Source organism: Macaca fascicularis, chromosome 8 (assembly GCF_037993035.2).
Source record: "Macaca fascicularis isolate 582-1 chromosome 8, T2T-MFA8v1.1".
In the NCBI taxonomy this organism is placed as follows: Eukaryota; Metazoa; Chordata; class Mammalia; order Primates; family Cercopithecidae; genus Macaca; species Macaca fascicularis.
In genome coordinates, this window is record NC_088382.1 from 67,304,221 (window position 1) to 67,326,163 (window position 21,943).

Consider the following 21,943-nt stretch of genomic DNA (forward strand, 5'->3'; position numbering starts at 1 on the left):
GAAATGGATCTCCAGAGAGACTGTGTCACCTTTGGGCAAGGATCCTTTAATGAAGACAATGTGCTAGATAGTCTGCTATTATGACCCGTGGTAAAGCACTTACTCTTAAAAAACAGTTCTGGTTAACTTCTGAACTTAAAGTCACCTTACTAATTAGTCACCTTACTAAGTAGTGTCTTAATTGGAGACAGAATAGGTGCCTTAGGAATAGGAACCGAATGAACGTTTTCCTACTCATGGGACAATATTGGGACTAAAATCTGGCTGAGGAAGACATCTTACTCCTAACTGTTGAAAGCAGAGCTTTCCCATCCACAGAAGTAGCAGTAGAAAAGCACAAAATGGAAAAGTTGTGAAGCTGCAATGTACCTCAGAGGACCAGCAATGTATCTCATGAAGAGGATTTTTATTTCCATTAGGTGGCAGTGCTGGCTTAGAAATACCACATGCTCACCAGAGAAACCACAGAGAGATGTTTATTGAGTTACTGCCTGCTATAATTTGTGATCTTTTCTAATAGACCTGCTTCCCTGAACTGTAAAGATTCCTGCACATTAGATACACACAGAGAGAGTAAGAGACTGCGGATAAAGAGAGAAAGAAAGATTAGTGACAGGGTAGCTGGAAGAGAGCCTTGAGATTAAAGGACAGATTTAAGATTGAGATTCACTCCATACTCACCAGTCCGATGAATGAATTCCCTTTCCCGGCCAACACACCAAAATGATATGGCTCCAATGACTGGAAGAACACCAGGGTCCTTGGTCTCGCACCAATAGGATTAACAACATGGACACATGTGCAGTGGTTTTAAAGAGCAAAAAGTTTAATAGGCAAGAAAGAAGGAAGAAGAAAACAGCTCCCCCATACAGAGACGGAGGGAATGGGGATTCAAACAAAGAGACAACCCTGTGTGTGGCAGAAAAATGGTTGCTTATATTGGGATGCTGGAGGAGGCAGAGTCTGGTTTGCATAGGGCCCAGGGGATTGGTTTGACCAGGTATGTCATTTACGTAGCCTACGAAAAAGCTGGCCCTCCCACCTTAGCCCTTTAATATGCAAATGTGAGTCACCGTGATGTTCTGAGCACATGGTATTATCTGGAGCTGGCCATGACACTTGGTACACTTGGTAACAAGGAGAAAATGGTGGAAATCACCATATTGGGTGAACCTAGTTCCTAATGGCTTGCATTTGCATATCAAAGCTTGCTGGCCTGGCCTGTTAAGCTGCCTTTTCTGTTAGAAAAGAGCTGATTCAGGGAGGTTTGTTATTACAGGAAGATTTTCACCAAGAGACTTTACCCTTACTATCTGCCTAAAATTATTTCTTAATAACTCCTGTATCGTTGTCTGCTTTGAAACTGATATGTTGAGTATTTACTCTTCCTCAAGAGACCTGTGGAAGCTGCAACAGCCACAAGAGAGTTGGCAGCTTACCAGGATTCTGCCAGCTCAAGCCACACAGCCCAGGGATCCAGTTGCATTTGTTGCAGTGACTAAAAACAATAGATTGTGCAAAGTGAGAAGATGAATGTGGGGGTAGGGATGCCATGGAGACTGTTACCTACTCATATCCTGGCCTTAGATGAATCATTTCTCCTCTGAGTTTCTGGATATTGTGAAAGGAAAACATCTTGGGCCCCTTCAAGCTGGGAACTGCTCATGGCAAATCTGCTTCCTATTCTATTCAAAGTCATCCCTCTGCTCACTGAGATAGATGCATATCTGATTGATTCCTTTGGAAAGGCTATTCAGAAGCTCAAAAGAGTGCAACCATTTGTCTCTCAACTATCTGCGACCTGGAAGCCGTTTCTGCTTGGAATCTTCCTGTCTTTGCTTCAAGTTGTCCTGCTTTTCCAGACCAAACCAATGTACTGCTTATATGTATTGATTGATTACTCATGTCTCCCAAAAATGTATAAAACCAAGCTGTGCCCTGACCACCTTGGGCACAAGTCATCAGGACTTTCTGAGACTGTGTCATGGATGTGTGTCCTCAACCTTGGCAAAATAAACTTTCTAAATTAACTGAGACCTGTCTCAAATTTTCGAGATTCACAATATAAAATTATCTGAAAGTACCATCTTTAAAATATTTTGTGCTTTAGTTATCTTTCCAAAGAGGAAATATTACAATTACATTCAAATATATGTAAGGTAATGGATTAATTTCTTAGGGGAAAGTAAAACTCCTCCCCAAAAGTCTCAAAAAAAAAAAAATCAATTGACAATTATCAGTTAATACTGTGAACAGCACCTATTTACTATAAAAACAAATAGTTGGTAATTGTAGAAAGTAATTTTTAATGTAGAATTCCATTGCATTTCCCTGGCTTGGTTTTCTCAAAATAGATGCAAAGAAATGAAATGTCTATGTCAGTGTGTAGCAGGACGAGCGGCAGACAAAACTCCTCAGACACCGAGTTAAAGAAGAAAGTGGTTTATTCAGCCAGGGGCGTTGGCAAGACTCCTGTCTCAAGAACTGAGCTCCCTGAATGAGCAATTCCTGTCCCTTTTAAGGGCTCACAACTCTAAGGGGTGCATGTGAGAGGGTCGTGACTGATTGAGCAAGCAGGCGGTACATGACGGGGGCCTGCATGTACCGGTAATTAGATCGGAACAAAACAAGATAGGGATTTTCACAGTGTGTTTCTATACAATGTCTGTAATCTACAGATAACAGAACCAATAGGTCAGGGGTGGATCTTTAACTACCAGGCCCAGGGTGCAGCGCTGGGCTGTCTGCCTGTGGATTTCATTTCTGCCTTTTAGTTTTTACTTCTTCTTTCTTTAGAGGCAGAAATTGGGCATAAGATGATATGAGGGGTGATCTCTTCCCTTAAGTGCATCTTACCCAAAATTCTGGATGCAAATGTGACAATACCAGCACTGGCTGTAGGCGTAGCAATAATAACAATCTTCCATCTGCACAGCACCTTCAATACTCAGTGCTTTCACACATATTATGGCTCATAATCCTCCAACCTCAGCAGTGGGTAACACAGGCAATATTATTGTAATAATGTGAAAACCAAGTGTCATGTGCGTCTGTGTGAAGAGACCACCAAACAGGCTTTTTGTGAGCAGTAAAGCTTTTTAGTCACCTGGGTGCAGGCGGGCTGAGTCCGAAAAGAGAGTCAGGGAAGGGAGATAAGGGTGGGGCCGTTTTATAGGATTTGGGTAGGTAAAGGAAAATTACAGTCGAAGGGGGGTTGTTCTCTGGCGGGCAGGAGTGGGGGTCACAAGGTGCTCAGTGGGGGAGCTTTTTGAACCAGGATGAGCCAGGAAAAGGAATTTCACAAGGTAATGTCATCCCCTAAGGCTAGGACCGGCCATTTTCACTTATTTTGTGGTGGAATGTCATCAGTTAAGGCGGGGCAGGGCCTTTTTCACTTCTTTTGTGATTCTTCAGTTACTTCAGGCCATCTGGGCATATACGTGCAAGTCACAGGGGATAGGATGGCTTGGCTTGGGCTCAGAGGCCTGACACCAAGATTCAGAAAGGTTATTTTTCCAAGGGCAGAGAGGTAATGATGAGCCAAAATTCACCTTTGTATTCTCCTTTTCTGCTTAAAAATTACTTTCACACTCTCCTAGCCTGTTGTTCTTTCTGACATCATGTGCTATTTTCTTAGTCTGTTCTAGGTAAACTGTTAAAAAGTTATGAACCAACAAATCAAGATAATGAAGTTATTTTAATCTTGGAGAGGAAAGTTCTAAACACCTATGGTCATTCTATAATGCTTATTAGGCAGGTACATCCTTACTACCGCTGTTGGAGACTACTGTGAAACAGCCCCTGCTTTCAGACTTGAAATTTTACAAGGCATTTGAGACTTCTCATTAGTTGATTCCTAGAGAACAAAGACAGACTGTCAGTCCCTCAGGACAGGAACCCATTTTCATGCTCGACTTGTGAAGAGACCACCAAACAGGCTTTGTGTGAGCAACAAGGCTATTTATTTCACCTGGGTGCAGGCTGGCTGAGTCCGAAAAGAGAGTCAGCGAAGGGAGATGGGGTGGGGCCGTTTTGTAGGATTTGGGTAGGTAAAGGAAAATTACAGTCAAAGGGGGTTGTTCTCTGGCAGGCAGGGGTGGGGGTCACACGGTGCTCAGTGGGGGAGCTTTTGAGCCAGGATGAGCCAGGAAAAGGAATTTCACAAGGTAATGCCATCAGTTAAGGTGGGAACAGGCCATTTTCACTTCTTTTGTGGTGGACTGTCATCACTTAAGGCAGGAACCGGCCATCTGGATGTTTACAAGCAGGTCACAGGGGATATGATGACTTAGCTTTGGCTCAGATGCCTGATGCCCATGCCTTCTGATCTCTGAATCTCCAGTGTAGTGCACTTCGAGTAAGTCAGTTAGCTGTGCTAGCCCCTCCCAGCACTGGGCTGCAGGGGGAGGATCCAGATGGAGAGGAATCAGGACTCAGAATGGACAGGACCAATGGCGAAGAGACAGTCAAGTTAGCTCTGTCAGTGCTTTTTTTAAACCCAACTCCTCTGCATGAAATGCATTAAAAAGTTGTCTTGCTAAGATACAAACTGTCCAAATGCATACCATCACATCCCCCAGACAGAATCAATGAGCACACCACGGCTGTTTTCATTCATCTGAAATTGGCAGTTGGTTGCCAGTGGCCTGCATTTTCATTTCAAAACACTTCTAGTTACACAAGACAGAGACAATTCAATTCTGATTTGCTCATGTAAATAGACACGAATAGTCACTTTCATTTTTAAAAGCAATATCCAAAAGCTTTGAAATAGTAAGAAATTTGTTTTAAGTCTCTACCACTAACAATATCTAATATCTCCTGCAGTCCTTATCTCATATGTTATACAGGAAGCATGTGAAACTTACAGGGACTGCTCAGCCCATGCATGGATGGCATCATCGTAGCTTAATGTGTTTAAAACTAATTTGTTGGTTTACAGTTGATGATGTTGCTTTGATTGACATTTAATTGAAGGCAGCACAGGCATATACACACATGTGCTGAAGTCTGACTTTTAACATCCTGGAACCCACTGATGTGCTAATTATTATTATTAATATTATTATTATTTTTTGAGATGGAGTCTTGCTCTATTGCCAGGCTGGAGTGCAGTAGTGTGATCTTGGCTCACTGCAACCTCCACCTCCCAGGTTCAAGCGATTCCCTGCCTCCCGCCCCAGTAGCTGGGACTACAGGCACGCACCACCACAACTGGCTAATTTTTTGTATTTTAGTAGAAACGGGGTTTCACCATGTTGGCCAGGATGGTCTTGACCTCCTGACCTCGTGGTCTGCCTGCCTCAGCCTCCCGAAGTGCTGGGATTACAGGCGTGACCCACCGCTCCTGGCCTGATGTGCTAATTTTTTTCTTCATCATCCCAGAGTTGGCAAATAATTAACACTCAATAAATACTCATTAAATAAATTGATTGGTGTGCCACAATTACTTGCTTTGTTTTTGTAGGAGATGCAAGATTGAGGCACAATGTCTGGGGTTTGTAATCTCGCCTTTTTCTATTTAATGTGCTACTATCATCTTGATGTCTCCTTAATGTAATGTTGTTTATATATACAGATAATATAAATAACAGTTGCTTAGAGAAGACTGGGATGTATGTTTATCTTAGGCCAAAGAAGTCCAGTAAAGGGCAGTCCATAATGGATTTGGCAGCTGGTCAAAGACCTATTCTCCCTCTGTCCTTCCTTACAGCTATCCCTAGCATGGGTTTTTTTTTTTTTTTTTTTTGCCCTTTGTAGTCACAGGATGGCTGCTGGAGCTCCAGCCATCCTACCCCTGTTCCAGGAAGAAAGAAAATAAACATTAAAGGGCAGAAGGAGATTTCCTAGAAGTTTCACCCAAGATCTTCCATTTAATTTTCTTTTAAAAACTGTCACAGGACCACACAGCATTGTGGCTGCAAAATGTAGCTCTTTAGTAGGACACATTGCTTCCTTGAATTAAATCTGGGTCTGGTTGATAAGGAAGAAAGTAAAAATGATTATTAAGTTGCTCCTTCTCAATCCCTGTCATAAGATACTAGTTCAGAAGAGAAGACAATGACCACCAATGGCCAGGAGAAGAAAAGGACTCAACACCCAGGACTTGGTTTACTCCTCAGCATGTACCAGCATGCCCTGGTGATGAGTTAGTGGCCAAACACCTGGGAGAAACTACCGGTGCCTTATGAGCTCCCACAGGCGCCAGGCCTGCTGAGCAATTTCCATCCAGTTACTCTTCCCCGCATCTCATTCATCAGGTTTGAAACTCCAAATATCTCCAACTGTCCCCCTTTAGGACAACAAGGCATTGTACAATTGGAGACTATTTGAATGAAATAGTTTTATTTTTAATTTTAAAGCATTGATTTGTCAATTTTTTTTAATGACCTACAAAAGGAGCACGGCCTAACAAAGTGAAAGGGATCACTTGAAGGGCTGCCTGGGTACCGTCATCCCCACGGCAGTAACATGGTGTACTTAGCTGGGTCCCCCAGCTCAGGGTCTCTCACTGGCCACAATGAGGGGGAAGCCAGAGAAGCATCCACTGCACACTAACTCAAGTGGCAGTCTGCAGGTTGCAGGTCCCCAAGGGCTGCTGGCCATAGACATCAGTTTCTTGCCACTCGAACCTCTCTGCAGGGCCACCCTCAGAGTGAGCATGGACACAGTCAAGAGAGAGCAAGATGGAAGCCACAGTTTGTATCCTGGTCTTAGAAGTGACATCCCTCACCTTTACATAAGGGTATCAACTCCAAAAGGCCAGGGTCATTGGAGGCCACTCTAGAGTGTCCCACGGTAGTTCTTAAAAAATGTATTTTAATGCTTGTGTAGTGTTCTGTGCACCATCATTATTTAACCACATTTTCACTGGCTAGTATTTAGTTTTTATTATAAAAATGCTTTAATAAACATTTCACAAATATCTATGATATCTATGGGAAAAATTCCAGGTATTAAATTTTTTTTTTTTTTTTTTTTTTGAGACAGAATCTTGTTTTGTTTCCCAGACTGGTCTTGAACTACTGAGTTTAAGCAATCCTTCTGCCTCTGCCTCTCGAGTAGCTGGAATGATAGGTGTGTGCATCACCAGCCCTCATATATAGGTGTTGTTTTTGATTTCCTCTTTTCCCTTATGTCTACCCAATCCATCAGCCCATCCCTTGCTTCTACCTCCAAGGCGAGTCTCCAGGGCCTGCTCCTCAGTAAGATTCAGGAAAGCGTGGAGCCCGGTGTGCCTTCACCTCGCTCTCCACACCCTGTCACCAACTCTCTGAGAGTACATGGATTAGGTAGTAATCCCAGCTACTTGGGAGGCTGAGGCCAGAGAATCGCGTGAGCCCAGTAGGTGGAGGTTGTAATTAGCCGAGATTGTGCCACTGCACTCTAGCCTGGGTGACAGAGCAAGACTCCATCTCAAAAAAAAAAAAAAGGAAACTGGTAATACTAGGTGTTTCTTCGGAGGAAACTAGGATGGTGAGTGGGACCGTCAACCAGGACAGAAAATCTGGAAGTAGGGGCAGTGAGCTTGAGGGCAAGAGTTCATTTCTAGACTTGTTGAATGTGAATGCTTGTGCAGCACTGAAGAAATGTCTAGTGATGGACATCCAGTGTTCAGCTTTGGAGACCAGAGGAAAAGGTCAGCTTCAAGTGCAGATTAGGGTGAGAGGCAGGCATGGCTGGGTGTCCACTGGTATTTGTTTCCCACTTCCTCCATCCCAGCCAGGATATCTCTGTGCCTGAGGGGAGCCTGCTCCACTCCCAGTTGGAAGGGCCCTCACTGATTGAGCTGTTCCATTTCTCCTGCATGGTCACTGCTTTGGGGTTGGGCATATGTTCCAAGAAGTCCAATCAAGGTGAACGTCAGGACTCCTGCACAATATTCATGTTTTACCAGCTTAATACCTCGTGTGTGTGTGTGTGTGTGTGTGTGTGTGTGTGTGTGTTGTGAAAGGAAAATAAATAAATAAATCTCAGGACCCCCCACGATTACTAAGCCAAGGGGAAAGGCTAAGCTAGGAACAGAGTCAGGCAAACCTGCCTCCCACTTTGGTCCTAAATAAGATAGCTACAAAGATTTTTTTTTAAAGTTACATTCCTCCATCACGATTTGCCCACAAGGAAATTCCTTGTGGATCACAAGATCTTTACCTGAAAACAGTTCTGTTGAATTTCACCCTGGCAATGAGAATTGATAGTTTATGTTCACAGGCGTGGGACAAAGGACAGACAGATCTCAAAGTCATCCCTCTGCTCACCTGAGACAAACGCATATCAAATTGCTTACTCTGCCTTATTGCTTTTGTAAAAATGCAGATTCACTGAGTCAGCTTAAGATATTGACGATTATCTACCCCCTCTCACATTAAATTGTGTATTCAGTGAAAGGCTGATCAAAGACCTCAAAGAATGCAACCTTTCGTTTCTTGTCTACCTATGACCTGGAAGGCCCCACTTTGAGTGTACTTTTGAGTTTACTGTGTGTGTGCGTGTATGCGTGTGTGTGTTGTGTGGTTTGGGTGTATACAATTTTGTCATGGGTAGATTTGTGTAATCACCACAGCAATCTTATCAGAATTATTTTTTGGTCTGTATGTTCAGTAATGGTGTCTTAGGGGCATCTTTAACAGATACTTAGGGCCATGGATTTGGATGAGATTTCCCAGGAGAAGGTGCAGAGAGAGAAAAGGAGAAGACCTGGGGTGGAATGCCAGACAGAAGAGGGGCTTTGCTGTGACCCCTGGTAGAAGCTTCCTGGAGAAGGGTCAGTGAAGAGACCCCAGGACCCCCTGCAAGTGAGCTATGTGGTCTGGGGCCTGCCCTGCCCTGCTCTTGGCAGCCCCTGACCTGGGCTTTCCAGACAGGTCTATTTTCAAATACTGTGTTTGTAGGTCCCATAAGCCGTTATCCCTAAAATGCCAACATGTAGGTGCCTGAGCTACACTTCCTAGAAAGCAGTTTACCTCTGGGATGCTTTGTCGCATCATATGTGCTAAATTTGGGCTGGAGAAAATGGAGTTATAGTCGTAGAATATGTCAGTCAGTAAGATTTAACAGCTGTAGCTAGAGCTTGCTGAAGGACCCTGAAGTTACTTCTGCAAAGCTAGACACGGGGGTCTTTTGCACAGGGCCTGGCACACTAGCGACACTCCGTTGTGGAGCTCGGTTGGTTCTGGTCAAATTCTACGATTTTGGCATCTTTTCTAACAAGAGAGCAGAGCGCACAGCCGCGTGGAGTCTCCTGAGAGCCTTAGCAATTTAACTCCTAGGAAAGTAGGGACGACGCTTTTCCCCAGGGGAGAGCGAGGTGCCCTACTTCTTGAGTAAAAATTTCATGCTCCACATATTTTTGTTCGGTCATGTGAGCATGAATTCTTCAGTCTGTGAATTCTGAAGTTGGCGGGTTCTGACAATCACAGCCCCAGACACACACGCAGTGGAAAACGCTCCCGTCCTTCGCTGGGCAGAAGCAGCTCCTGAAATAATGCAGCAGCGCCCCCTGGTGGCAGACGTCAGTGCTGCATCCCGGGGAAGGCCAATGCCCCCCTTATGAGAGGTCCTGCTTGGTTAACCCACCCTCAGTCCCGGTCATTTCCCAAAGGCACCGGGCTTACCAGCCTCAGAGGCTCCTAGCTCCATCCTCTCAGCCTGCCCAGAGAGAGCCTGGTATGACTGAAGGAAGTGTGGACCTGGGAGATAGGGACCGACTGACACGGCTCCCTGATGCTTGTGCATCAGAGGCTGTGCTGGCTGATGGGAACCCAGCATCTGAGAGCGCGTGAGCTGCGTGGGAGGCAGAGCCAAAACCGTGACACCCGGAGCTAGAGACTCCGGCCTGGGGTCCTGCCTCTGTTCCGTATCAGCTACAAAACCTAGGGCAAGCTACTTAAACTCTCAGAGGCTCAGCTTTTTCATGAGCAAACAGGACAACAGGGCTAATGATTAGTCCTTGGCTTACAATACATACTGCGTGTGAAATTGTAGGTATATAATAGATTCACTAAATGGGAGGTAATTATACTTATAATGTCATAACAACTGGTCAAAGAAGAGAGTAATGGGAATTGGGGCGTGGGGCGTAGTCAGAAAAGGCTTTGAAAATCAGGAGACATTTCGCCTGGGTTTTGAAGGAGGAATAGGAGTTTCCCAGTCAAGGAGGGAAGGGCATTGCGGATGGGTGAACTGTGTGTACAAAGGCATGCGAGCAAGGGCATTGCGGATGGGTGAACTGTGTGTACAAAGGCATGCGAGCTATGGTGCATGTGGGAAATTGTGAAGTGTTTGGTCTAAGCCTGAAGCGGGGGAAGTGAATCAGCTGGAGCTGAAACAGGACAGGTGAGCTGGGATCACTCTGGGAGTAGGTTGCAGGAATCTGTATTTGATAAGGAGATTCCGAAAGGATTCTGAGGCTGACTTCCCAAAGGCCTAAAGTCTGGAAACTATCACTGTACCTGACATCCTGCACAATTCTCTGTAATCCGCACCACAACCTGGCAAGACAGAGACTATTGTTTTTAGTTTACCCAGCAGATAGCAGAGACTCAGAAAGGTGAAGTGACTGGTCCAGGATCACACAGCGAATGTGAACCAAGATCCAGTGCCTGGTCAGCTTGACATCATACCCCATCCACACAGTGAGTGCTCAGTAAAAGCCAGCCATGACCCTATGTGCTGATGCTCTTCAGGGCTGGGAAGCCAGGTGTGCTGACGTCCTGTTTCCCTGACATTCATCCTGTTAGAATTTCAGGGAAGATGGGGCGGGGCCAGGGAAGCATACTCTGTGGGCCAGATTCTGACGACAGGTACGCACAGATTAGCGAGCTTTTCCTGGTTAGAATTGCTCATTGGAGGAAGAAAGTCCTGCTCTTCTCAGGCATTTACAAGAGATAGTTTTGTGGGTGTGTGTATAATTTTCTTTAAATTTAAAACAATCTCAAAGTTACAGAAAAGCTTGAACTGCAGCACAAATAATGTATGTTTCCTGAACCATCTGAGGGCAAGTTATCAACACTTACTCTTCAATGTGTCATCACCCCCAATACTCCTGTGTATTTCCTGCAAAGAAGGACTTTCTCCTACACGGTCAGTCTGAACAACCTTCAGTCACAAGTGGGAAAGTTACGCGGTGCATCACTGCCGCTCAGTCTCCCCAATGCCCAGTGGTTTCTTCACAGTAAGTGCATCATCCAGTTTGAGCTGACATGCGGCATTTGGTTGTCACATCTCTCAGTCTCCAGTCTGAGGCTGTGCTCAGTCTTTACTTGAGTCTCATAACCTTGACACTTTTGAAGATGAAGGACCAGTTATCTTGTGGACTGTCCCTTCACTTGAGTGTGTGCTGATCCCTCGGGATTTGATGGCAGGAACATGGCAGAAGTGTAATTCCACTGTGCTTGATTTTGGTTTGTCCTGTGTAAGCGTTCTTTGTTTTCTTTCTGTTTTTTTTTTTTTTTTAAATTTTATTATTATTTTTTTAGACAGAATCTCACTCTGTCACCTAAGCTGGAGTGTAGTGATACAATCATGACTTACTGTAGTCTTAACCTCCTGGGCTCAAGTGATCCTCCTACCTCTGCCTCCTGAGGGGCTGGGACCACAGATGAACCATCATCACACCCAGTTATTTCTTTATCTTTTTTTTGAGGTGGAGTCTTGCTGTGATGCCAAGACTGGACTTGAATGGTAATGTTCACTTTGATTATTTGTTTAAAGTGGTGTCTTCCAGAGTCCTCTGTAAAGTTACTCTTCGTCTTGTAATGAATAAATATTTTGTGAGGTGGTATATTGAAACTGAATATTCCATTTCTCATCAGACATTCAGTTTATTCATTTTTATCACTGTAGACTTGTGGTTTCTATTTAAGTCAATGGGTTTTAATCCATTACTTTCATGATTTATTTGATGCTCAAATTGTCTCAGATTTGGCAAACAGGGAGTCCCTTGAAGCTGGCTTCTGTGTCCTTCTGACATAGTCCCTTGTTCTTTAAGTGTTCACTTGCTTTCTGGTTCAGTAAGACATCTTGATATCCTGGGTTCAGGCCAGGTGTGGTAGCTCATGCCTATAATCCCAACGCTCTGGGAGGCTGAGATGTGAGACCAAGATTTCAAATTCAGCCTGGGCAACATAACAAGACCTTGTCTTTACAACAACACCAACAACAAAAATGGCCAGACATGGGGGCATGCACCTGCAGTCCTAGCTACTCAGGAGGCTGAGGTGGGAGAATCACTTGAGCCCAATAATTCAGGCTGCAGTGAGCTAGGATTACACCACTGCACTCCAGCCTTGGTAACAGAGCAGGACCCTGTCTCAATAAAACAAAAACAAAAACAAAAAACAAAAAAACCCACAAAAAACAAATAAAAAACCCTGATTTCAACTTGTGCTTTCACGGTCCCATCCCTGAAGTCAGTATTTCTTCAAGGACCCTCAGTTTCTTTTGTGGAGGATAGAATATGTGGGTGTGAGCTGTGCTCATTGCTACTGGGGGAGTTGCTGTTCCTAGACCCCTTCAGTGAAAGGTATGTCTGTGTAAGTGTAGCTAAACACACATATATGTGGATGTATATGTAGGCATACACATGTACAGGTATATTTCTATATGTAGCTATATACATTTACATATTTAGATAAAATATTTACTTGTTTGATCAAGCCCCCTTTGTGTTACCAATCTGTCTGCCAGATGACTTTTGCACTTTCAGAGAACTGTGGATGTTAAAGCTTTTCAGAACTACCCAGTCTAACCTCTTTATTTTACAGATTAGGGATCTGAGACCCCCAGATTGGCAGTGACAAGATCCAAGTCTTGGGACACCTAGCCAGGAGGGAAGAATTTGAGGGAGAGGTGGGAAATATGTGAGGCTGAACTGGTCTTCAAGAACAAGAAGGCTGTGTTCAAATGATGGAACTTGTCTTCTGGGAGAGAAGTGGGCTTATCCAGGATGATCCCAAAGGCAGATTGAGGACCAGTGGGAGGACATCCTAAGAGAGCAGATGCCAGCTTTAGGTGAGGAAGGACTTTGTAACAGGCAGAGAGCCCATGTTAGAAGCAAGCAGCTCTGCAATGTGTGGGCTCACGGTCTGACTCCCTGTAGGGGTGCTGCCTTGAGAGAGGCTCCTGCTTAGGGAGGTTGGTGGAACCAGGGTGCTGCAACTCCTTTCCAGCTCTGACCCCCAAGATCAGCCCACCCCTGCCCCAGCCAATCACCCTGAGGATCTGGAGCGTCCTGGGGCTTTACACAGCCTGGTTCCCTGGCTTGATTCTCTGAAAACTCTCTTCAACGCTAGGTTCTTCAGCGGCCAGCTGTCTCTCCTGAGTCCTGAGCGCCACATCCCAGGACCCTCTGGAGCGTCCTCTCTCTTGGGACTGCTCCCACCTCCCTCTCTCTCCACCCTGAAAGAGATACTCTCCCTCATGCTGGGCCATCATCCACTTTAGAGGCGCTGCCTGGCCACGAGGTTGGATATGGGAGGTGAGCATGGGATTGGAGCCAGCCTCCCATGAAAACTGCAGAAGTACAAAGCCAGATGCCCAGAAAGTTCTCCTGCCCTTCCTGGGGTCACCCAGACTTGTACGCCTTCCCCACTTCAGGATTGAGGCCTCCTTGACTTATTACGGGTCCTGGTCCTTTGGAGTCCATCTTTGGAGTTGCAAATGAACTACTGGGGATGTCTGAGAACCCTGTGACCCTGGGGACTTCATTCAGTGTCCCATCTCCCGATGTGGCTCCTATTCATCTTTACCTCTGAGTACTGGTGGCCAGGATCTGCCAGAAATACCAAGGTGGCCAGGAGGTGGCGCTGCGGGGTCAGAACTTGCATGCTTACCTGTAAAGGAAGCTCAGAGAGGCCTTGAGTGTAGGGCAAAAGGGAGGGCTGGGGACAGAACTAGAGCTTGTGTGGTCCACTAGAAACATTCTGCCTGTGCATTATAAGCACAAACAGGCATACATACCAGCAAATGTGTGCGCACGCACACACACATATCCATACTGGTACACACACACACCATACATGCTGGTAAATGGATATATGTACACACATAACACACATATATCTCTCTATATATACGTGCATACATACCAGTATATGTATACACACATACATACATGATAGTATACACAAATATACCAGTATATATACACATACATACAAACCAGTATATATGTCTAAAATAGATATAATACATATACACACATATACAGAGCAGTACATTGTACACACTGTATGTATGTGTGAACATATGCATGCACATAGCCTACATGCATATCTGTGTGCATGCACAAATGCATGAGTCGGCACATACGTGTGTGAAAATATATGCACACTGCAGTAAGTTGGCCCTGGAGTTTGGGCCACTGAATTCTGCCTCTGAGGCTTGGGAAGCCTTCATGCAGGCTGATCCAGATCTCCATTCTCCTTGCAAATATTTTTTGGATCACAGGTGAGCAGGATCTTGGCCTTACTTGATGCGGTGCACACCTCCAACAGGCATTAGATGGAGTGCAGCTGGGAGCAAGATTCTCATAGCAGTTACAAAGATTCATGTAGGGAGACCCCCTGAAACTATTGCTGTGGAATAAAAGATGAAATGCTCTGATTATTGTAAATACAAAATTGCATGCAGGATTATGTAAAGACAATGCCAGGCTGGACTGCCAGAATGAGCCAACAGCGCGTGATGTGCTTCCCCCTGCAGAGAGCCTATGAATGGACGTGCAGTCAGGGAGGTTTCACATCACCAAGATTCCTATCCCAGAAAAGCAGATGTTCATAGCTCTGAGAATGGAATGTGACCCTTGTGGAGAGCCTATAAACGGATGCATGGGGGGGGACCCTGACCATATGGGTAAGATAGGGCTATAAACACCTTCATCTTGCCACGGCTCTTCTAGGCCTCTTTAGGGTTAAGGCATACTCCCTTCTGAGAATTTCTGGTCTAACCGATTGTCTAGCTTCACATCCTGTTTCTATGGATTGTTTGTAACCAGCTCTTGCTGCAACTGTTACTGCTGATTAATATCTTGCTAATCATAGGTTATGGAAATACTGTGTTTCTGTTCTAAGGCTCTGTTAGAAATTACTGTTGCACACACTATATTGTGAATTCTTATCTCTGTATACTGTACTTCTGCATACAGATGTTATGTTAAAGAATTACTTCATCCCCATGGTGACCATCTCACCTCATAATCAAATGACCCTAAATTCCTCACTAACCTACCCACGTCCTCACTAAACTTTTTTTTTTTTTTTTTTTTTGAGACAGAGTCTCACTCTGTCGCCCAGGCTGGAGTGCAGTGGCCAGATCTCAGCTCACTGCAAGCTCCATCTCCCAGGTTCACGCCATTCTCCTGCCTCAGCCTCCTGAGTAGCTGGGACTACAGGCGCCCGCCACCTCACCCGGCCAATTTTTTGTATTTTTTAGTAGAGACAGGGTTTCACCGTGTTAGTCAGGATGGTCTCGATCTCCTGATCTCGTGATCCACCTGTCTCGGCTTCCCAAAGTGCTAGGATTACAGGCTTGAGCCACCACGCCTGGCCCTCACTAAACTTAATAATAAATGCTGGCATATCCAGTGCATTGTTGGCACTGCAGGACGAGAAGGCAATGACCCCCCGGACCCAGCTTTCACTATCTTGGGTGTGTTCATTATTTCTTGACCTGCTGATCCACCTGGGAACAAAGAGAGAGCCCCGTTACATTGTGGGTTGCTGGCCAGATCCCACAATAGAGTCACAATAAAATGTGCCCTCCACTACACAGCTGTAACTTACATGTTTTCAAACTTAATATGGAATGTTTGTGGTTTCCCCTGAAAGAATCATCATTGATCTCTGCACAGGAGAAACAAGGTGGGCGCTGAGGGAAGGGCTTTGAAACAGAGAGGGGAGCCTGGCTCCTGCCCCATCCTGGCTGGAGATCTTGAGTGTAGGTTTCTGAACACAGCATGGGGCTGTGACTGGGCGTCCCTAAGAAGAGTGGTCAGCATGCTATGCCCCATCACCAGGGGGCTCGACATTGTGGGTCCAGCTGAGGCAGAGAGGAGCTGGGAAGATAAGACAAGGCCAGCTCCTGGCCTGGCAGCGGAGGCCTGCAGGCTGTCTGGCCATGAGTTTGGGGGACCATGTCTGGCTGGTGGGCCACCTTTCCTAACACAGACACCTCGTGGCAGTGGCCACTGCATCAGACCCTCAGATGAGGTGCTGTGACTAGGCCTTGACCCTTTGGACTTGGAAAGCATCCACTGGGCTGGGGGGTTCTTGGAGTTAGTGAGAAGATTCCCTTGAGAGAGTTGATGTAATCCCAAAAGCTAGAGAATGTGGCCTCATTTTATGCTCCAAGTAGCTGACATTGGAATTGGGTTATAAATGCATTTGTGCCTTTCCTGAACAAAGCAGTTTTGCTTCCCAGGTTTGTGTGTGTGTGTGTGTGTGTGTGTGTGTGTGTATGTGTACGTGTCTGAAGGCCCACTGGCCCAGATGAGTGTCACATGGCCACGTCCTTAAAGCATATTCCAGCAGGGTAAGCTTGTTCCCCAAGGCCATGTAGGGTAGTGCAGTGACTGACTGGTCCTATACAGCCTGGAGAGCACTGAAGGAGAAATAGCTGTTGCGGGGTCTTATTTCAGGTCTGCTTTCTTCAGGCTGTGTCTTGTTTCCATTGGGTTAGAGGAAGTTGCTGGGCAAATGTGAGCAGGAGGTGCACCTACTAAACACTGACATGACCACACGTGAGTGCCATGGCTTCTCTGGGCACATGGAGGCCCTGAGCACACCCAGCCTGAGGGCCCAGGTGCATCCTGAGAGTTGAGGACAGATGTGGCGGGGGTAGGCTGGCAGGTGTTTTAATCAGAGAAGCGACTGCCTGCCGCAGTCGAAGTTAAGCTCTTTAAACATCATGCAAGCTACCTGCTCGGCCTTCTGACTCAAGATTGATATAAATGCTGCAATCCTGCTACAAACCAGTTCATGTCCTGACTGTGCTGGAACATTCCTCATCCTTGCTGGCTGTAATTGTTAAAGATGCAGTGCAGAGGGAGGCTTGTCCTTTTTCCATTTAGAGGAGAAACAGGTGTCAGGATTGGAGGTGAACCCATCTGAGGCAGGTGCCTTTAGTTCACCTGGGTGTCCTGCACCCCTCCTCTTGTAGCCTTTGCCTCTGGACGGGCAGCCTTGAGCCTGACCCCTGGAGTTTACCCCCGTGTTTGGCGAGGGGATCCCAACACCTACAGTGTCAGAGGGCAGATGGCGGGCCAGTCAGGGCCTGGGATGTGGAAGTGCCCTCCTCCATTTTCAGGCTCTGTGTCTTTGGGCAAGTCATCAACTTCTCTGATCCCCATTCTCCATCCCTGTCAAATATGGATTCATGATGCCTGCACTTTGTCCCCATGAGCCTGTTGTGAGGTGCCCTGTGTGTGTGTGTGGAAGGGCTTCGTACACAGCAGGCTGTATACCTGGTGTGAGTCATCAGGCTCAGCACTGAGTATATAGCCCGGAGGGTGGGGCAGCTGCAAGGAGTTGCTGCCACGTGGCCTTGCAGAGCCCTTTCTGGTGCTGCCACTGACATCCACATCAGGGAATGAGTCAAGGTTCTGAGTCCCTCCCTGAAATGCCACCTCCTTAAAAGTTCCCCTTCCCCAACCATGTCCAGAGTCCTCAAGCTATGTGATATATTCAGTTCTGCTATACAGCTTGATTTAAAACATGAGTTTTCTCCAACACAATTGCTAGATTAAGGAACAAAGGTCTGGACATGACATGAGTCTCAAAGTTCACATTTGCTCTGCACAATTTTGTCCTCAGAAATACCAGGTTAATACAGAGAACAGCGCCTGGCCAACCTGAGCCTAGGAATACACAAGGACACATGCACACCCTAGGAATACACAGCTTTACCAGTGCACACACCCCAGGCTTACACAACCCCACTTCTGCACACATCCTAGGGATACACAACCCCACTTCTGAACACACCCCAGGGATACACAACTCCACTTCTGCATACACCCTAGGGATACACACCACACCAGTGCACACACCCCAGGGATACACAACCCCACTTCTGCACACACCCTAGGGATACACAACCACACCAGTGCACACACCCCAGGGATACACAACCCCACTTCTGCACACATCCTAGGGATACACAACCCCACTTCTGCACACATCCTAGGGATACACAACCCCACTTCTGCACACATCCTAAAAATACAAAACTCCACTTGTGCAAACGCCCAAGGGATACACAAACCCACTTGTGTACACACCCAAGGAATACACAACCACATCCGTGCGCACACCCTATGAATACCTACTGCACCCACGCAAATCCTAGCATCATCTGTCCCTCCATTCACCGGGTGTGTTAGGAGTTACATCCACTAACCTCTGGGGCTAGAATGTTCCTCCTAATTCCAGATTACCCAGCTTACAACCCCAATGCCCACTTCCTCAAACAAACCTTGTCTTTTTAAAGGAAAATGCCATCTTTATTTTAGTATTTATGTATTTCTTAAACATTTAACATGTAAAACTGTGCTATCATTTTTATTAGGTTCTAATCTTTTTTAAAAAACATGTTGCTGATGAAGCCCCTAACTCTATTTCTCTCATAGCCCTGTAAGTCATGTCCCATGATTTTGCAGAATACAGTGATTTTTAGGGATGTCTGTGTTGCAGCATAGCAGAAATATTTGAATTCACAGTCTGACCCTGGGTCTCTGCTGTGGCCCAAGCTGTGGGTAAGGATGCCCAGGTGTCAGGGGTATCCCTTAGGGAGCACTAGCTGTGCAAACCTTTGTGCACACACCTGTTGCTTCCTGATGCATTTCTCTGGGGAAGCATTGGCAGTTGACTTACACCAAGTGCAGATGCTCTTCTGATTTAGGCTGGTTCATTCACAGAATCTTCACAACCCTAGAAGGTTGGCACTAATAATATCTTTATTTTACAGATGAGAAAACCAAGTCACAAACAAGTTGGGAAACTTGCCCAAGGTCACATAACCAGGCATCGGAGGGTCCAGGCTTTGCGCTGCCCTCCCTGACTGTGCTGCCGCCCTCTGTACCTGGATGGGCAGGCTATTTCTGCAAAGGACCAAATAGTATTTTTAGCTTTATGGGCCATGTGGTCTCTATTGCACAAAAGCAGCTATAGGCCCTGCACAAATGCATGGACAAGGCTGTGTGAGAACACAGTTTTGTTTATGGACACCAAACTTCGAATACCTTATCATGTTTATGCATCACGGAATGCTATTCTCTGGGGTTTTTGTTCCAACAATTAAAAGATCATAAAAACCATTCTTGCTTATGTACCATACAAAAATAGGTGGTAGGCTGGATTTGGTCTGTGGGTCATAGTTTTCCCACACAGATCCTTGCTTCAGCGTGTGAGAATTGGTCAAAACGTCCCAGCATTTCAATGGCTCTTGAAATGTTCTGGAAATGAAACCACCAGGCTTGTACACATTTCTATTGTTAGCAGGATTTTGGTGTTCTAGTTTCACCACAATTTTATTCTAATTATTTTTTAGTGTTTGTTAATGCATCAGTTATGAAATACAGCCTTTCCCTCTTTGTTTTATTGGGCTGACATATGCGCAGATTCATAAAGTCAAATAGTCACTCCACTTCTAACAACAGCCATCTCTGCCTTATACCTTTGCACCTGAATCCCACTCTTCAGAGGTAAGCCTTTTAACCTCTTTCACTTGTGCTTGTATTCCCTTCCCTGCCTGTATTTCTTTTTTTCCTTCTTTTGAGACAGGGTCTTGCTCTGTCACCTAGGCTGGAGTGCAATAGCACAATCATGGCTCACTGCAGCATCAAACTCCCAGGCTCAAGTGGTCTCCTACTTCAGCCTCCTGAGTAGCTGGGACCACAGGTGTGTGCCACCATGCCCAGTTACTTAAAAAATAATTAGATTGAGATCTCACTATATTGCCCAGGTTGGTCTCAAACTTATGTTTATTTTATTGTGGTAAAATATATACAGCAAACTATGCCATATTAATCATTTTAGATGTGCAATTCAGTGACATTAATTATATTCACAATGTACAACCATCATCACATCTGCTTCCAAAACTTTTCTGTCACTCCATACAGAAACTCTGTACCCACTAAGCAACAACTCTCATCCCCCTCACCTCCCCAACTCTGGTAACTTACGGCCTGCTTCTCATCTCTGTGAACCCTGCCTATTCTAGCTACCTCATGGAGGTGGAATCCTGCAGTATTTGCCCTTTTGTCCCTGTCTTATTTGACTTAGCATCATGTTTTAAAAGTTCATCTATGTTGTTGCATGTGTCAGGTTTCATTCCTTTTTGTAGCTGAGTGCTACTCCATTGTATGGATGTGCCCCACTTCATGTGTCCATTCATCAGTTGATAGACCAGCCCAGTGTCAATGGCGGAGGCAACGCCATGGGAGTATGAACTCCCCAGGATGTGGGGCTCACTGGGAGCTCTCCCGGGGGATGGCTGCCAAGTGGATTATGTGTTCAAAGCCAGTCTTCACTAGAATTCAACCTTCACAAGGTCAAGCTCCCAGTCTGCATTTTTACACCACTTCCCAGCTCAGGCCCAGACACACAGCAGATGTACAGAGGAGTGTGAAAGAGGCAGTCGACTCACTGGGGAGCTTCAGAGGGAGATGGCCCAGATTGCTGGGTCCTACGAATCTCCTGGAAAGAAGGAGCAGCAGAAAGAACTGGGTAAGTTTGACTAGAGTGACAGTTTGACTTCTGGGACAAGGTGGCTATGTGATCAAAGTCAGAATAGCATAAATGTAGAGATGGAGGGGACCCCAGAGACCACTCAGTCAAACCCTTATTATGTTTCAGGTAAAGGGGGTCACCCATTTCCTGGGGTGGCCGTAACAAACTGCCACTCACTGGGTGGCTTAAAACACTTGAAATGTGTTCCCTCACATCCCTACAGGCCAGAAGCCTGAGATCACGGCGATGGCAGAGTGGGTTTCTTCCACAGGCCATGAGCGATAACGTAGTCCAGGCCTCTCTCCTGGCTTCTGGTGGTTTGCTGGCCATCTTCAATGTTCTTTGGCCTCCGGAAACGTTACTCCAGTCTCTGCCTCCATTGCCACGTGGTGTGTGTCTCTCTCTCTATTTTTTTTTTTTAAGATAGGGCCTCACTCTGTTGCCCAGGCTAGAGTGCAATGGCATGATCATAGCTCACTGCAGCCTCCACCTCCCACACTCAGGTGATCCTTTCTCCTCGATTCCCAAGTAGCTGGGACTACAGGCATGCACCACCACACTCAGATAATTTTTGTACTTTTTATAGAGATGGGGTTTTGCCATGTTGGCCAGATTAGTCTCAAACTCCTGGACTCAAGCAATCCTCCCACCTCAGCCGCCCAAAGAGCTGGGATTATAGGCATGAGCCACTGCACTCAGCCTCTTTGTCTCTTCTTATAAGGACACCAGAAATATTAGATTAAGTACTCACATAGCTCCAGTATGACCTCATCTTGATTTAACTAGTTACATCTGCAACAACCCCATACTTTAAAAATAAGCTCGCATTCTGAGGTACTGGGGGTAGGATTTCAATATATTTTTTTAGGGGAAAACGCAGTTCGAGCCATAAGAGAGAGAGAATATGCTCTGTTTAAATCTCACAGCTAATTCATGGATCTTTGGAAGACCCAAGGCTCATTTCTGTCTGCCTCTATTTCTAACTAATACCAAGTTATCTTTCTTACTCATGAAATTCTAGGAGCCTCTGGTTTGTCTGCCGTTCTTGTGTCCCTGTTATTCAGAAAAATAAGGTTTACATGACAGATGGAAAGAAATCAGGCCGGGCACGGTGGCTCATGTCTGTAATCCCAGCACTTTGGGAGGCTGAGGCGGGCGGATCATACGGTCAGGAATTTGAGACCAACCTGGCCAACACGGTGAAACCCCATTTC

At 45.8% G+C, this 21,943-nt stretch overlaps 2 long non-coding RNA genes across 4 annotated transcripts in view; one reads left to right on the top strand and one right to left on the bottom strand.

Annotated features, from left to right (window-relative positions):
- The window catches only part of LOC123575203 (uncharacterized), a 30,231-nt gene extending 29,290 nt beyond the window's left edge, over nucleotides 1-941 (bottom strand). The window contains exon 1 of the long non-coding RNA XR_012416928.1: nucleotides 682-941. This is a non-coding gene — a long non-coding RNA (uncharacterized lncRNA). The remainder of the gene's footprint in view (nucleotides 1-681) is intronic.
- Nucleotides 1-21,943, top strand: part of LOC102128875 (uncharacterized) — a 196,242-nt gene that overhangs the window by 156,940 nt on the left and 17,359 nt on the right. The window lies entirely within an intron of this gene.